Source organism: Girardinichthys multiradiatus, chromosome 15 (assembly GCF_021462225.1).
Source record: "Girardinichthys multiradiatus isolate DD_20200921_A chromosome 15, DD_fGirMul_XY1, whole genome shotgun sequence".
Lineage (NCBI taxonomy): Eukaryota > Metazoa > Chordata > Actinopteri > Cyprinodontiformes > Goodeidae > Girardinichthys > Girardinichthys multiradiatus.
In genome coordinates, this window is record NC_061808.1 from 35,870,279 (window position 1) to 35,888,933 (window position 18,655).

The 18,655-nt window shown below is 37.9% G+C and overlaps 1 protein-coding gene across 1 annotated transcript in view; it reads right to left on the minus strand.

Annotated features, from left to right (window-relative positions):
• Window positions 1–6,406, minus strand: part of LOC124881751 (heparan sulfate glucosamine 3-O-sulfotransferase 5) — a 157,865-nt gene extending 151,459 nt beyond the window's left edge. The window contains exon 1 of the mRNA XM_047387509.1: window positions 5,692–6,406. The gene's annotated coding sequence lies outside the window, so the exon portion shown is untranslated. The remainder of the gene's footprint in view (window positions 1–5,691) is intronic.
• Between the last annotated feature and the right edge of the window lie 12,249 nt (window positions 6,407–18,655).

Sequence of the window (18,655 nt, forward strand, 5' to 3'; positions counted from 1 at the left end):
TTTCATTAAGGATAGGTCTATTCACAACAATATTTGCTTAGTACCTGACCTTCTAGACTACAACTATTTAATTAAAGATGATGGTTATATTTTGTTTCTTGACTTCTACAAAGCTTTTGATTCCGTTGAACATCCGTTTATATTCAAGTCTTAAAACTATTTGGCTTTGGCTCCAAATTCAGACTTGTGATAGAATCTCTCTATAAAGATACAAACAGTTGTATCTCTTTACCAGGAGGTACATCTCCTCGGTTCACAATAGAACGCGGGGTGAAGCAAGGTTGCCCATTCTCCCCCTTTTTTTTTATCATAGCAGTAGAAATGCTTTAAATTTTTATAAGAAATTCCAACATTGCTCCTTTAGATGCTCTTGGAATGCCTTTACTCATTAGCCACCAGGCCAATGACACAACTATTTTTATGAAACACTTAACAGAAGTCCCAAAGATTTTACATTTAATTCGTACTTTTTCCAACGCCTAAGGCTTGAACCTCAATTTGAACAAATGTGAGTTGATGCCAAGTCATCAAATTCACTTAAATGAGGCGCATGGGATACCTATCAAATCCACTGTGAAATATTTAGGTATTCTTATATCGAAAGGTTCTGCTGAAAGAGAAATGTGAATATTTTGAATGTTATTGATAACTGCAAATCTAAACTTAACTTTTGGCTACTGCGGGATATTAGTTTATTAGGTAGAATCTTTCTGACTAAAATGGAGAGTATTTCAAGATGTGTTTCTCAAACACAGTCATTAAAAACCTAATCAGGTAAATTTTGACTTTATTTGGAGAAGAAAAACACATATTAAAAAGAGTATTGTTAACCAAAAAATACGAGGAAGGGGGGCTACAAGCTATCGTCTTTGATGTTGATGAACGGTGCATTTAAAATTATCTGGTTAAAATCCTTTTTGAACTCCAATAACCTCTGGTATCATATTTCCAGGGAGGTTTTTAGGAGTTTAGGTGGTATCAAGTTCTTAATTAAATGTGACTTCATGATTCAAAGACTTCCTGTTAAATTATCCCTTTTCCACCAACAAGTGCTTTTATATTGGAAACTTCTGTATTACCACAATTTTACCCCTCATAATACTCCGATATGGAATAATAGATATATCGCTTTCAGGAATAGATCATTATTCTTCAGTGATTGGTTGTAAAAACGCATCTGGTCTCCAATTCACCTTATTGATAGTACAGGCCACATCCTGTCATACAATGATTTTTGTCTTAAATACGGTAATTTTAGGAATTCACAGACATTTGGGCTCATTACGAAAGCTATCCCTGTTCCTATTTTATGCTTGATTAGAGGGCTTCTATCATCCCACAGCTCCTCCTCTCCCATCTCTCCTCATCTTTAATTAATCCTAATTGGAGGCTGTGATTTCAAGGAAAATCCTATTCCAAATAAAACCCTCCGAAATTTATTTAGTCATATTTCATATCCCTTTCAGTCTCACAAAAACTCAGTCTTACAACTCTTTCCCCAAGAAACAGTACATCTTCTGCGTACTGTTCCCTATTTCCCCCTAAGCTAAAAAAAATTAATTACAAAATTTTTTAATGGGATATACCCTTCCAATGACTTTCTGCATTTGCGCTTTGGGTTTGAAATCAACTGTTGTTCATTTTGTGACAGTGACATTGAAACTACAAACCATTTATTATTTCATTGTTTGTTCTCAGATGCATTTTGGCTTGATATTTTCTTGTGTTTACTTCCTAGAGTTTCTCAGTTGCAGAAATTCTGTTTGAGGGACTTTATATATGGACTGATTCTGGAATGCAGGAAAATCTCTTTCTTATTCTAATTCTTGGGAACAGTTTTATACATAAGTACAAGTTTAAGAAACTGACTCCCAAATTTTGTGTTTTTTTCAATGAGTGCCTGGTCAGCTGACAGCTGGTGAGGGAGCCGGCTGCTGGGGCAGCGGACATCTCCGAACACATCGGAGCAATTAAGCACTATCTTGTTAAACCAAAGTTTACACAACTACATTCGCGCCTAGAAGATTGCAAAAGTTAATTTTGTTTTACAGAATGTGCAATATATCCAATTTTGTTCACAGCTTTTCTCTCTTCTGGCCTTTGCTACTTCCATTTGACCAATCTGCTGATTTAATGAATCATGGGATAGGGTAGGCCACGGAGGATACACCGGTGTAGGTACCAGATCTGCTCGGATGGTCAGATCTGCTTGGGGCCCTACGCCTGCTGATGATGTCACACTATGTGATTGGCTGAACGTTGACACGATGACATAAAACATTGTGGTTGGTCCAGACAACCTACTGATGTACCTTTGCAGGGATTGCCATTTGTACAAAACATGGACGGCTTTTAAAAGAAATCTCCCTTTACCCTTCAAAGGAAACTTATCACAGCCTAAACACCACTTCTAAAAGTCCTGAGAGCAGAATCAGTGTGCAGAATCAATAAAGTGTGGGGTTTCATGTTAAATGTTTGGACTTTAGGGTGGGAGGTCACTGCCTTTTGTTAATATTTGTTTCAATAGAGAGATGTGAATATTGGAACTCATATTTGGTCTAATATATTAGTTTTTTTGGTGTATTAAGGTATAAAATACCTTAATAATATATATAAAATAATAATGCCAGACACACAACGTAAACAAACTAAATAAAATTGATAAATATTCAAATTCAAAAGGGCTTATTGGTATGGCATAAAAAGGTTTAGGTTGTCAAAAGAAATGTGAAATAAAAGCAAAAATATGTAATGATAGAGACCTGGAGCAGATTTAATTCTTATGAATGGCCGCATGTAGCTTGTCCTTATAAAACAGTGTAGTTTGTCCGAACGTCGTTGCCGTATTGTGACATCATCGGCAGGCACAGGTCCCCGAGCAGATCTGTTACCTACACCGGACCCATCCTTCAAATCTTGGGAAAAGAAGGACATATTTGTCGGCCGCATTTAAAGGAGCCTTTGAATTCGGATAGCCTTCATTGCTTCACCATGACGTAATCGGCCTACAAATGTGACCTTCAAAGGATGCAGCCCCTGAATTTCGACACAGCAATAGTGAATGACATCCAATCAGTAAATCTGTGTTTGAATAATCTGTGGCTTCAAGGACCCGGATGTGTGACACAAAATGAATTTTGGAACTGAAATTGAATTATGAAACTGAAAGTGAAAGCAATCAAACTGAATTTTCAATACAAAGCAAAGCAATTTTCAAAGCAAACAAATTCAGTTTGAAAGCAAATAAACTCAGTTTCAAACCATTAAATTCAGTTTCAGTTTAGTGAAATTCATTTTCAAACCAATGCATTTAGTTTCAAATTACACAAATACAAATTCAGTCTGAGAAATTAAAATTCAGTTTCTGATGGCACAAGTTCATTCCCATTCGCTTTTTAGTCAAAATATCAGATTTGTTTTGCTGTCTGATGACAAGAACATGAAACTATGTGAATGACAGCAGCTGATTTAGTAATTCAGCCATTGTGAAATACAGATTTTGTGAGTGAAGACAAAATGAGACAATAAAACAGAGTTAACTATGAGTTAATTTATTTTAAACTACCTGAAACAAATCTAGAAATAGTTTTTGTTGAGGGTGATATGGGACAACACTCATAGCACTCCTTTTGCCACCAACATATGCCAGAGCAGCTCCGTTAGTGGATTAAAACAACCTAAAACTATTTTGGACACAAAAGGAATTTACTAATTTATAGTTCAATTAACAGCATTAATAAACCTGGATATGTAACATATTCTTCATATCAAACATTTTGGGTCCGAAATGGTGCCGTGATCAAAGAACCCAACTGTTTGAAACACTTTTTATGCTTTTAATGTCTAGATTTAACATCTTCTTCCTTTTAAACTTGGGTTTTGTATTTTTATTTCTTTCTTTTCTTTGATGTCCTGTAAAACACTTTGAATTGTCTTTTGTATGAATGGTGCTATAGAAATCAACTTGCCTTTCCCTCACCATGTTTGTACAGCTACTCAGCTTTGTAGCCACCACTCTTTAGCAGAGCTCAAATAAGGTTTATTGCCTTCCTTTGTCTTTTCCTTATTGTCCGTTTCATAATCAAAAGACTTCCAAATAATGCTCTCATTTTTACCTTTCAAAGACAGAGGGTCACAAAGGTTCTGGGCATACTTCCCATGTTACGAAAGTTTTAAACTTCCAGCATCAGCTCACTGTTTTCATCGTTGGCCATTTTTGTTCAGGCAAGTTGCTATAAGAGAGTGGAAAGGCTCAGCATGTGTGTGTCTGCAGCACTACGGTGTGAAATTATGTGGCTACTTGGGAAGTTGCTGTGTTCTTACCATTGAACCAAATGACTTTATTAAAAACAATTATTTTTTGTACTGATTATATTGACAACCCTGAAATAAACATCAGCATGTCCAATGAAGACACTGAAAAGCAACCAGGATGAAATGGTTATTGATTATTATGGTCGCAATAGTGGAAATTCAAAATGTCAGTATTACTGATGTAAAATAAATTTAACTTTAAATCTGTAGTTGTAATAAGAAGATATTTTTATTTTTTCATTTCACAAGGAAACAGAAGCCCTCATTCTCAAAAGAAGAATGTATCTTTGAAAACAAATAAGATGTGATTAAAAAGACATGTTAGAGTCTATATCTGACTGAGTGAAAAGATAAAAAATATATAATATTACTACTAATAATAATAACAATTATATTGACAAAGACAATACAGACTAAATTAATTAATTGATTATAATGTGAAAATGTACACTGCAGGAAATCTGACTGTAGCTACTGGCTGCACTCAGTGCCATCACTTCAACGTCTGGCATAATTTTAACATATTAACAAAGATGAATTACCACACAATAATCATAATACAACATTTTTACATTGTTTCATACCAGAAAATAAAAATGTATTGATATATTCCTACAACTACAAACAAAAGCATCTCCTTGAGAGCCTTGTATCTGTTCTTCTATTTTCTCCCATTTTCTAAAAGAACTTGAGTTTGGTTCTGTGCTGTGGAATAGGAGTAGAAAGTCTTATGTCCAAAAGGTGTTTGCCGGGTACTAAAGCACACAAAACACACAGCATGCAGTGGCATCTCAGACTGATCAGCCATCATAACTAAACGGAGGTTATTTTGGAGTCACTGCTTGATAAAACATTCAGTATTGTCTTTTGCGAATCTAGAACGAGGGCGCAGTGAATGAAAACCACATGTGGTAAACGTGTGTGGTTGTTGGTTCTTTTCATTCAGATGACTGGTCCTTGGTATACATAAGCTGGAATCATTTTTTTTTTCTTATTAAACCAAGACAAAAAAATCACCCTGCTTTTACTTCTGTTCTCCCTCTCAGCTCCAGAGCATTAACTACAGACAGGAGTGATGACGAGCGCCTGCAGTAAAAACAGAACATGTCCTCTGAGACAACAACACATCCAGCTGCGGTAGGACTGAAGGCACACTGGCACTGAGTCCGGGGAGGAAGTCAAAGAAAGGTTCAACTCAGCGTTCCAATGTTCAGAACTGCTCTAACTGACACAAAGCTCAAACAGACGCAGAGAGCATTAAATAGCGCAAACTGTCGGGGTTCCGCTGCTTGATTTAAACACAAACTTCTTCCCGAGCGGCACCTGCTTGGCAGAGATCTCCGCTAACTGAGAAAAGGTGACCGAGTTTCTCCTTACCTGTTCGGCATCCTTCCCAGGACCAGGCGGCTGTTCCTCTCGTTCAGACCGACTACCCGGACCGCAGCCGCCCCGCGACTAGCTCGGCTCGGTTCCCCGCAGGGCTCGGTATGTGTCAAGGGACAGATGTGGAAATAAAAACTCAGTTCGGATGTGCGCTCGTTCAGCAAGGTGCGCTGAAGTCAGACACGCAGGGAGAAAAAGCGTCTTTCCTCCCTCTGTTATCTCTGCTTCCTCTGAAGGTCCACAGAAGTCAGAAATAAGTTGTTTGGACCGGACCTCCCCCTAGGAGTCATATAGGAGCGACACCGCGGCGCAGCTGAACATCATTGTTGCCACCGCTGCTGCTGCTGTGTGCTGAAGGATGCTGGGGCGTGTTCTTCAAGGAGGAGGAGGAGGGACAGAGGATGCGCAAAAATGCTCAGCGTGAGGAAGACGGTCCTCTAAAAAGTTTGCGAAGGATCATCGGCTTTGTTTTAGGACAAAGGAAGTGGACGTATTCCAGGATTTAACCTTTAGGGTTGCTTAGCTCCCAGTGAGCACCCGGATAGCGGCTCTTTAATGAAACCACGGCGTTACGACGTTTAGTACAGTTTTCCACGCCATGTAAATTCTTTACAATCATTCAAACTGTTGAAAACAATGTGCTGAGCAAATTCTGAGCAAATGTCTGCTTGTTTAGTCTGATAAAGCCCACTCAAATCAAATAAACCCAGATGGCCCTGTCTTTTTGAAATCTATACATTCTGTACCAGCTTTACTCTAGCATATGCTGATATTTCTGGGTTTAACTTGCATGTCTCAGTTATATAGGACCAAGTCACATACAATCACAAAACACTTGACAAAATACCTGGATCCAACCCATTTTCAGAAATATATAATTCAGTCAATCTAAGATTCAAGAGAAATTCAGGGGAACAGAGAAGCGCTGAGGCAGTGGTGCTATTTATGAGATAAAAATAGGCACACTTATTCTCATCAGCAGTACCTTTAATTGGTTTGTCCAGAGAAGAGACAAGAGCTCACAAACTTTGTTCACCAGAACCGAGAAGGACACCACAGTGATTGATTTATTAAAAAGCAGCAAATCAGCAAACTTGAGGCAGGAACTCCCCTCCAACCCGGAGAGGGAAACTCACCCTTTTCCGGGCGAGAACCATGGCCTCAGACTTGGAGGAGCAGATCCTCCTCCCACGCCGCTTCGCACTTGGCTGCGTTCCGCCCTTTGCGTGCTGTAGGTCTTGGCTAGAAGGGGCCAGCAGGACCACGTCATCTTCAAAAACGAGAACGAAATCCACTGCGGTGGGTTTTGTTTAATTAATGTTAGTCTCCTTCCCTAAACTCCCTGCTTTCACTCTGCCTTGGTTGTTCCACATGTTCTCCTGATTACTCACACCTGCAGTCTTTGTCATTCTCCACACTTCCTAAGAAGGCTCCATGATTTTCATTTTTCTCCACTGGATCCTTCTGTTCACTTGCCTTATTCTCGTTTCTGTTCATATGCCTCTTTCTTCCACATTGTTCTGCCCAATTGTCTATCTGTGCTCCATGTTCTATTCTCCTCATGCCTGACTGTAAGTTTTTTATTTTGATTTCATTAAATCTTCTCCTCAACATGCTGCTCCCACATTCCTTTGTGTGTTTTGGTCCAGCTCCTGACACACGACACATGATAAGAACATTTTCTGACAAAAGCTCAACAGCATCTAAGTAATAGGGAATGGTCCAGTTTGGATATTATTTGGTACACCTGCAGTCCATCCAATGACTTTGTAAGCAATCAATTTAGTAAGGTTAGAACGTCCTAAACAGCAGAGAGCATTAATGGTGGCACCAGACTGTTATATTGTTACAGGCAGTGCCCTAATCAGTGAGTGATAGCCCCCTGACACAAAGGATGCTTCCTTTGAAGGAGCTTTACAGGGTTTTTGATCTAGGTTTGTATGCGGTCATCTTCAATGAATTAGAATATGCGTTCCAATGAGGCTGGTGTGTCAGATTAAAAGTACCTTTATTAACAACTTTTAAGCAGGCATTAAACATGTTTTTAATAAGCCCACATTTCTATATTAAAATGTTTTTTGTTGGTTTGATGTAATATTCAAATCACAAATGTCATGTTTTCATTTGTTGTAAGCAGAATCAGAAACAAAGGTTTGAAAACATCAGGCTGTGTGTAAATAATCTATGCAATGTGCTAGTGAATGGAGTTACTGAACTACATGAACTTTTCAATAATATATTAATTTATTGAATATGACTGTATATACCCTGAGTTACTTATTAGTTCATCTATGTTTTAGCCATGATCTAAGACAATGGGTAATGAATTTTGGGCAGAAGAACACAATACCATGGCCTCTTTCGGAAGCCTGTTAGATGAGGAGTTCTGAGCTCCTGCTTCTCTATGACAGAAAAGATCACTTGAGCTGATTGAAGTGGAGCATTAAGACTAGCGCTATAATGCTCTGACTAATATTAATAAAATAAATGATTAGAAACTGCTTTGGGATTACTTCAATTGCATCGGACATGGAGACGGAACTGAAAAGAAAAGAAAACAAAGCAAGAAAGAGAGAAAGGTGGGGCAAAAAGGAAAAAGGGAGAGAAGGAGAAAATAATAGAGGAGAGAAAGCAGGATGAAGAGAATACAAGATAACACCCTAGAAAACTGTTTCTACATCTGCAGAAACATATATAACAGCATTGTTACCGAAAGGTGCACGATACTAATGAATTCAATATGTATTTAGTGGTAACTGCAGCTCAATATAGAACATCTGTGTATCTGTTAACACTTGAATCCAAACACCTTTGGGTACAAGTGTGAGCTCGCTGGTGTATATAAGGTTTCTCCATAAAAATGTGCAATAGCGAGTGTAAGGAGACCCCAGGCCTGCCCCAGCACTCACCAAAGCACCCAGCCTCAGACACCAAGAACCACCAATAGCGGACAGAGACACCAGCCCCTGGCAGGGAGTGTGGCAGGAAAGAAATAGGCCCCACATTTGATGGGAGGCCTAAAATGATGAAAAAGAGGGAGCATCCCAAGGCCCAACCTGACACAAAAACAATCACAAATTCCCACCCTCAAAGGCACATTTTTATTGAATAAAACCTACTTATCATATTAGGAATTTTCTACTCAATGCATCTAAAATAAATATTAGAATATGAAGAACACATTTACTTCTTTTATTGCACCAACCTGATTCCAAAAAAAGGAAGAAAAGTTTTTAACGTTTCTAGTAGCTTAAAATTCCTCCATTGTAAGTTGGGTCTGTTATTCCATTACATATTGCTGTGAATTTTTATTTCAACAAAGTACTTAGGTTTGCTCCATAATCTTGTGCTGTGTAGCAATTAAGGAACAGTACATTTCCAGCAAATAATACAATGCTAAAACATAATTTAACATTAGCGGTTATATGTATTTTCCTGAACTTAACTAAACTGAAAACCGAATACATCAAAGAACTTGCTGCTTGTTGATATGTTTACAGGACTAAATACAATTCAGGATGTTCAGTTTTAATGTATCTAATGTAGAATCTAATGCTGGTCACTACTCACAACTAATCAGGGGAAGGTGGGCTGATTGGTCCATCCTTAGTTAAAGCATGACTTTTAAACATGTGACTTCATAGCAGTGACATCACATTACTGCATATCCGCCTTTTATTTGAAAGGCGTTGGAAGATATGATGCCATACAATTATAAGACTCTCACATCACAAGTTGCTCACCACATGAACCAACATGCCACAGATTGTTTGGACATGTGGACAAATTCCTTTACGAGCATTGCAACTCTCACATGACATGTATACCGCACACGTGTCACTGCAATAAAATCTTTGCAACTGTGACTTAAACGTCACAGTAATGACCTTCTTAACATCACTTAATTACATACAATTCTATCCAGATGCTTCAGATTTCAAAACTGAAAGTGAAATCTATTGTATTGTTTGCTGATTAATTCGGCTAACAATAAAGATAATAAGCTAATAATTGGGGTAATCAGAAGATGCTAAAACATTATTCATGTTCTTATGAATGCTTTGTGTGTAAAAGGAATAAATAAAAATAGACGGTGAAACGTACCCGGACCTGACGCAGCAGAACACTGAATTTCACCCCATTGATCCCAGCATAGAGACACTATTCAGAATGAGAGTGCATCAAAACTAATATTTCAATGTGACATGATGTATCACAAAATGTAAAACATGTTTGGACCCAAGAAAGAAAGGTTTTTCAATATACCAACATTTATGATAAAATATGACAGCAGCAGCTTAAGAAACCTACTCAATATCAACTTATGATGATGAGAAAGTAAAAAGCATTCTAAAAATGTCTGTACATTTTATCTGTGACAGTTTGAATACATAGGGTATGGTTTTATATTTGCAGCATTTAAACCTCTTATACAGTATGATACAACTTTAATATATTTCCTTCATGTATTTTCTATTGGTTTTTAAATAGTCAGCTGGAGTAGGGACGTAGAAAGAACATGAATGGTGACATTAAAAAGGTGTAAGTTCAGTCAATGAAAACAGTTGTTTTTTTAATTATTATCCAATGCCTGAGGAGTCTGTTTGTGTGACCGTCATTTGTTCAACAGAGTGGGTAATAAAAGGAAGACAAGACTTGCTTCATAACGTTAGTGTTTCTTTTTTCCTGATAGGCTGTAAACTCCTAATGTAAGAGGAATGGCTGATGTTTGCAGAGATTTGAGATTTCTGCTGTAGTACAATCCGATTTGATGTCGTATCAAGATTATTTGACCTCCTCCTCTTATTGTCTGTATTTTCTGAAATAAGCAATTTGGCTGACGCAGCAATTTTCTGTAGCTGGTGAGCAGTTCAGGCAGCCTGTCAAAGGTCCTGTTAGTTCATTGCTAGCTTTCCAAAGTCTATTTGTAAAGTCATTCTACTGTCTCAAATGCCTGCATCTGGCTGCCAAATGGTCCTGAACAGGAATTTTGAATTATTCAAGGGTCCCACAGCAGATTGAAGCTGTCAAGTTAAGACAACTTGGCTGGCTGGTGTCTGCACCAGGGAACACCAGCAGACGGGTGTGGACTGCTGCTGCAGAAACACAAGAAGGTTACGTAACTCCCCATTTAAATTTAACTGATGCACAATTTAGGGCTGGTTCACGATTTACTGCATGGCTAGAGCTATTTTTTCCTGCTCAACGTTCTCTGATCAGTTGCAGAATGTGTTGTGCTTTCACAGAGAGAAATGAGAACCATAAATTATTCACCTGATCCAGGTTTTATGTGCGAATGCTGAGCTTACAGCAGCACTGGCTCAACATAGAAGCAGCATTTAGACCTTTTAATAGATACACAGTATCTGTTTATGCCACTCTAATGCAATACATTAAGTCAGCCTGTGTCAAACACAATTATGGAAATGACTTGAGTTTGACAGGAATGTGTGAAACGCTATAAACGCAAACGTCATAAATTTTCAGAAAGACATAACGTGCACCCTTTAATGTGCTACAATTACCATAGTGGCCATTAGTGATATTAGAGTGAAGCTTTACTGATGGCAGCGAGGTTGATTAGAGCCATAATTTCACAGGATAACTCCTGTCACTTTTACAGAGCCATTGACACTGAATACATACCATTACAAAATATCACTACATTATATGTGGCCACATTAGAAATGATATATGATCTATATTTCCGCTTCTCCTCGTACCTCCCTCACTTGCCCTCAATTGAAATGTCCCCCATTTTGTCAAGGTTGAGATGATCTGCCCTGACTGACACAGACATGTTCTCATGGCTGCTTATGTTTACAGTCAAATGCATGACTTTCAGGCCATGTCTCTGTGTGTGTGTGTGCTTCTATTCATGATGAGATGAAGGAATGTACCTCTCATGGAGGGTGTCTGTGTGCTTCCCTTAGTGTGGATAGTGTCAGCACCAAGAGAGCCCAGCATTAATCCAACCGGGTTGTCACTTTGATCTCTAGCTGAGAGGCTCTACAGAAAAGCTCTCAAGCTTACCTCTTTTGTTAAGAGTCACTTACATTTTACAAATAGGCTAATCGTGCATCTTCAGACAAGAGATGCATCCCACCTGTAAGTGTTGCTTGCATTCTAAACTGGTGCTCGAGTATCTAAGGAGGCCTCTTCAGATGATGCAAATAAGCTACTCATGTGCTCTACACAGGAACCTGTCAGAGACCCAGGCACTGTAATTGCATACTTTAAAGTGTGTAATGATTGTGCTGTATTTTAAACAACCCTCGGCAAAAATCTTGCTGAATCTTTGATTTGTTTTATCTAGTACTCGCTAGCTTTGTAAGAAAGAAACACAGATGTGGACAAATTTTTACAAAAGATGCGGAAACCTAAGAGAAGGTAAGTCCATCACCATGGAAGAGATCACTGAGGTTATTGTTATGATGACTTCTTCATGAGGGCGGGAATGCTCTCTCACCTGAAAACAGTTACTTCATCAAGCACCAGGGGTTAGAGAGTAAATAGTTACAAGCAATGGAATAATTTAGTTCCAAAATAAAATTACCTGAAATTCTTTACAGTTATTAAAGAAAACATTGAATTAAGTTACAGTTACTCCTAAAAATACTCAGGCTTACAATGTTTGTAACATTTATTTATCTTCTTTGGAAGAAAAGATTGTATTTTTATTATTTTTTACATTTACACTTCTTTGCAGTCTAGATTGGAACTTATCGGATAAATGTGAGATTTCCAAGTGCAAGTGAACATACCATTGAATTCAATGTAACTACATAGGACCCCTGATATGCCATGTCTGTGGCTGGTGTCGGAGCACAGTGGCATGGTGAAGAACTGAACAGTGCTGGATAAACATGCTAGTGAATGCTTATTTGACAAAAGGTTTACAGAAAAAATATTAGAGCTAACAATTGAGAGTTAATTCCAAAAAAGTAAAGTTAGTTAGAAGATGTAAATTCCCAACATCATTAACATAATGATGTAATATGATGATGGCTAAATGGCAAAAAAGAAGCTCAGAGACAAAAAACCCCAAAATGTTTGAAAAGTACACATATAAACTGGTTGTAACATCTTTAACTAATTGAAGTGATGTGTTAATGTTCTCAGGATCAGCCAACAGCATTAGGGAAAGGGAAAACAAAATACAGGATCTTGATTTACCAAGGATTCCTTTCATGGGAAGAAGACTAAAACAGAACCAGAACCAAATACTGCTTGCAGGAACCAAATACTGAACACAATGAACAGAAAATAGCATCATTCTTCTACAGTGTGAGGTTTGAGAATATTAGTTGTAAGAGTCACACTAAGCTATCTATGGGAAGAAACTTGTGCCACCAGAAACTGAATTTGAATTGCTCAGACTGAATCTGTATTTGTGTAATTTGAAATTAAATGCATTGGTTTGAAAATGAATTTCACTAAACTGAAACTGGATATAATGGTTTAAAATGGAATTTGTTTGCTTTGAAAATTGCTTTGCTTTGTATTGAAAATTCAGTTTCACTATCAGGACTGAAATTCAATTTCAGTTCCAAAATTCAATTTTGTGTCACACATCCGGTTTCTTGAAGCCATAGATTAATCAAACACAGATTTACTGATTCACGGATGTCATTCCCTATTGCTGTGTCCAAATTAAGGTCTGCATTCTTTTGAAGGACGCATTTGTAGGCCAATAACGTCCTGGATGAGGCGACGAATGCTGTCCAATCTCCAAGGTTCCAACAAATGCTTCCTTCTTATCCCCAGATTTGAAGGATGGGTCCGGTGTATCCTCCGTGTCCCACACTATCCCATGATTCATTGCGGGTCGAAGTGGTTAGGGTTAGGGTGAGTGGGTTAGGGGGGTTAGGGTTAGGGCACACATGTGAACGTCTTGAGCTTGCTGATCAAGTGAAAGACTCTGAACCATTAAATAAGAAGCTTTATGGCCACTGTCTTAAAACCTCAGCTCTGTGCGCTTAAAGAGTGTGCCAGTACTGGGCAACCGCCCACGCCAGCCATTAGATAGAAAGCAGTTGCCACCTTCACTGGCCAATAGGACATGCTCAACCTAATGTGCTCCTCTGTCCATCAAAACAATCACAGAAAGAGGTTGTGTCCGAGTAAAAATAATTAATTAATTAATTAGGATAAAACAATTAAAATATTCTTTATTTCATTGTGTTTTGCTTTGTTGTGCTTGAAATTGTTCTTGCTGGAGCATGATCCGAGATGCTCGCCTGAGACTATCAGCGCTATTGCTGTTTTAGAAAGTTGATTCTGATAGAAAGGAATTTACTCCTGCAACTTGAGCTTGTTCTGTTTTTTCTGTGTTTGGTCTTCCTCTCCTCTCACCAAAGTGCACAAATAAATGTTAAAATTGGCCAGACAGTTTATCCTGGTAATGTCAAAGTCTTGCTAAAGCGAATGCTAAAGTCACTAACTCCAGATGTAACATCTGTCTGTCCGCCATCTTGTGAGCCTATAAACATGTTTAATGGTGTTATCCATTTTTATAAGCTCACCATGGCTGATTAACGCAACGTTAAGAATAAATTGTCCATTAAAGTTTTATTTTCCCTTCCACTTTGCATTGTGGACTGGTTGTTTGAAAACCTAGGAATGGTTGTTTGTTGATAGCTTTTAGAGCTTATTTGCACTCATTCCCATTCCTCACTATACACATTAGTTTCTGGAAAAATACACTGAACTGTGATTTTACTGCATTGTTATTTTTTAGTTATTAGTGTTTTAGTTTTAGTCTTCTTTGCCATTTTTTTATTATTATTCATCTGTAGTTTTAAGAATTTATTAGTTTCCTTAGGCACCAGCCTCCCTGCAACATTACATGGGCAAGCGGTTTTAAACAATGGATGGATAGATGCTAAAATCTTTTTATTCTTCATAAACTTGTTTAAATCAAGTACTAAAAATGGAGATCTTGTCCAATACTGATTCCTCACTGAACATCACTGTCATCTTAAAATCTGCCTGTCTTTCTTTGTCTATTTGCTTGTTTCCCTCTTTAAAATATTGTTGTTTTGTTAATACTTGCTCCAAATTCTGCACAGCAACAGGAAACATCAACCCTCTTTGCTAAACGACCACCAGAAGGCAGTTTTGAAATCCCTTCCATCGTCAGATAGCTGTGCCAGCTCATGCGTGGATGTCCTTTAATTGCGTACTTACATTGAATACAGTTAAATGTATTTGCATTCTGCAAGTATTGTTACACCACAGTTTGGTAGCGGTGAACACTAACGACAAAAGTAGAGAGAATGCAGCCAACCTGTCATTCTCCCAGACATAAAAGTATGCTCTGATTGTTTGACCATATGCTTTTGGGTATCTCAGCCTTTCTGTGTAGGGCATGTTCTCCCCAAGTTTGTGTTGGTTTTCCTTGGACACTTCTCCCTACATCAAATAATTTGCATGTTATGCTTATTGGTTATTCTGAATTGACCTTTGAGAGTGCATGGATGCAAAGGTTGTTTGTCTCATTTGTCTCTGTGCTGGCCCTATGATACTCTGGTTAGCTGTCCAGGGCGTATGTTGAATTAAAAGGTCAATCAGTGCATGTGTTTTAGCCTGGTATTGGAACCACAATTGCCCCAGATGCCATCATATATGTGTGTCTGTGTTTCAACATTAAACAGCCCAAAAGAATCTTTGAATATCCATCAATTCTTTCTTGTAAGAATTTATAATTCAGATATCATGAATGACATTCTTCCTATCCGCAATGAACATTTCAGCTGTCTGAATCATTTTATTAATAACAATCACATTTTTTTATTCATGTCTTTTGGATTTGTAGCTGCACCTATCTACAAATATGTTCTTCCTCTCTAGAATAAAGATTGTGGAAAGCTAAAATTGAATTTTTACTTAGAGAAACTTTCATTTCATATGTCTATAATTCAAAGGGAAATAAGAGCTATTGTGTGTCTTTTCAATAAAATGTTAAAACAGCTTGCCGTCCTCGTTTACTGCTCAAACTGGACACCTTCTTGGGTTAGAGCCCCAGAGTAGATCCCAGATATGCAGATATTCTGCAAAAGTTCAATATTTTTATCAATCATTTCATATAGTGAAACTTGTAAATTATATAGATTCATAACACAAACAATGAAATATTTAAAACCTTTAATTTAGATGATTATGGCTTATAGATAAAGAAAATCAAAATTTCAGTGTCTCAGAAAATTTGAACATTACATATTTATTAAAAGGATCAATACAAAAATAATATTTTAAACTGAAATCTTCGGCTTCTGAAAAGTATGTTCATTTCAATGCACTCAATACTCCATACATTCTCTATGTGGTATTGTCATATTACAGTATGTCATACGGTATGTGTTTCACTTTCTGAAATGAGTAACAAATAGTATTGAACTTTTTGCGACATTCTAATTTATGGAGATGTACCTTTATATACTGAGGGAAAGAATGGTACAGGAAAGGTGTGGAAATCAATGATGATCAACGATGCTTCCATAAATACTATTGTAATTCTTTACTTTTAGGATCTCCACAAAAAGCATTCATCTTATCCAAAGCGCTGCAGCAAGATATCAGATTAAAACTAAAAAGAGAGATCATTCATTCACTCATTCATTCATCTTCTAAACCGCTTATTCCATAGTGGATCACGGGGGAGCTGGTGCCTATCTCCAGCAGTCTATGGGTGAGAGGCAAGGTACACCCTGGACAGATCGCCATTCTATCACAGGGAAAGAGAGATCATATTTCTCCTATTATAGCTTCCCTTCATTGGCTGCCCATTAAATCCAGAATATATTTTAAAATTCTCCTCCTCACTTATAAAGCCCTGAATGATTTAGCTCCATCATACATCAGAGATCTGATTGTTCCATACGTTCCTAACAGAGCACTCCGTTCTCAGACTGCAGGTTTACTGGTGGTTCCTAGAATCTCTAGAAGTAGAATGGGAGGCAGATCCTTTGGTTATCAGGCTCCTTTCCTGTGGAACCAGCTCCCAAAACGTTCCTTTTTGATAAAGCTTATAGTTGGAGTGGCTTAGGTTATCCTCAGCTATCTCTGTAGTTATGCTGCTTTCCCTCGCTCTGCTACATTCTCCTACTACTCTCTCTGCCAACAACTTAATATTACCGTTCTATAGATGATGCACTTGACCCCATCTTTCAGTATTTAACCCTGTCTCTGTCCTAGACATAGTTATTAACTGAGCTTTTACTGTGACTAACTGTATGTCTAACTGTATGCCTATATGTCTTTTCGTTGTCCGATGAGCTAACCCCTCCCTCCTACTTCCTTATGTTGTAATTATGAATCTGAGAATATTATTTAATATTAATATTTTAATATTTTATCAAATAATATTTCGGTCTATTAAGGGTTGTCCTGTGAATACCAGCCCAGTAAGGCGATGGTATCAGGACAAAATAGAAAGGTGTGAGATGAGCTCTGACATTATTGAACAGCATAAACTCTGCACACACATGGAATGAATTCACACAATTTCTTAAAATACAAGAATTTATTAACAAAAATAAGTCAACTCAAAGTCAAACATATTTCAATCAACAAACTCTTTACTATGCTAAAACAATCCAACTAAACTACCAAGCAGAATTAAAGAATAACAAAGACTTATGGGCTATGTACAATATAAACAAGTTGATTAAAGATGATTGGAAATCATGACCAAAAGAGTGATGCAACATTACCATGCAATGTTTATGTTTGAGAACCAAGGATTATCTTGAAGAATCTGGAAGTGAAGTTAATTTAGTCTTGGAACCAACTTAAGCAATAATCAGCAAACGTTTAGACAACCATTCACAATGCAAGATCAGATAAAATATTATTTTATTAAAATAATGTTTTAAAGAATGATCTGATGAATAAAACTAACCATTTCTCAATGGTGTCTAATTAGCTGCCTTTAGTTATTGAAATAATATTCGAAGAAATATTATTAAGGGAGTATTTTGGAAAAGAGCCAAATCTTTCTGGAGAAATGGGGCTTAATGGTGTTTACTTAGTTATCAAATTTAGTAAATGATGTTTAGGAACTATTATTCACTAGCTTGAAAACCAACAACCTTTCTGCTGAATACTTTTTAGTAGCAAGCACGTGTTCTTACTGGTTAGCAGTTCAGCTAACAAAGAAGCGGATAGCTTAGCACCAGAATCAACACATACCTTAAAATACCAGGGTTAATAAAAGGGTTAAAATGCATAAACGCGGACGGCGCGTTATGAGCAATGTTCTGTTTAAAATCCCCCTTTAAATAAAGTTTATCTTAACCTTAAAACATACAAAGAACACAAACCGGCACGTGTGCTACAGATAGCCGAGTTTCACACAAACTTCATAAAATGACAAACGTTTAGATCATTTCATCCTAAATCTGTCTCTGCCCAAAACACCTAATTTCATGAACCGTGGTGAGGAAACGTTGTCCAAGGGGCGAAGCTTGAAGAAACGTCCACAGTCAACAAGCGGGGGTGGAAGGTGCGTTCGCTCTGTGAACAAAAGGGTTAGCTCCGGAGCTGTAGCTGGGCGCTCGTCCTGTCCGCTGCGGTCTCTGCTGTCTTCCGTCCAGGCTGGGAGACCGCGTCTTTGCAGGGGCTTCTCTCGAACACCGTTTGCATCTGCGGGGGCTCGGAGAGACAGTCAAGCAATGCTTGTACCTTAATTACCCCCGTTCATGAATGAAAATACCGGATACACAGACAGTATTTTATCCGTACTTATCATTGCATATGATCGATGATCGTATGGCTTCCTTGGATCCAGTTGAAGAGAAGAGTGTATGTCTTTTTACCAGCAAAAGACATCAGCGTGCTGGGCCTCCCCTGTCTGGTCCTTCGCCATGTGGAAAGAGAGCGGACGTAGCAACAGCTGTGTTTTTATTCGGGTAGTGGCGTCACAGGAAGTCCGCAGTTATCCCGTTTCCTGGCTGTG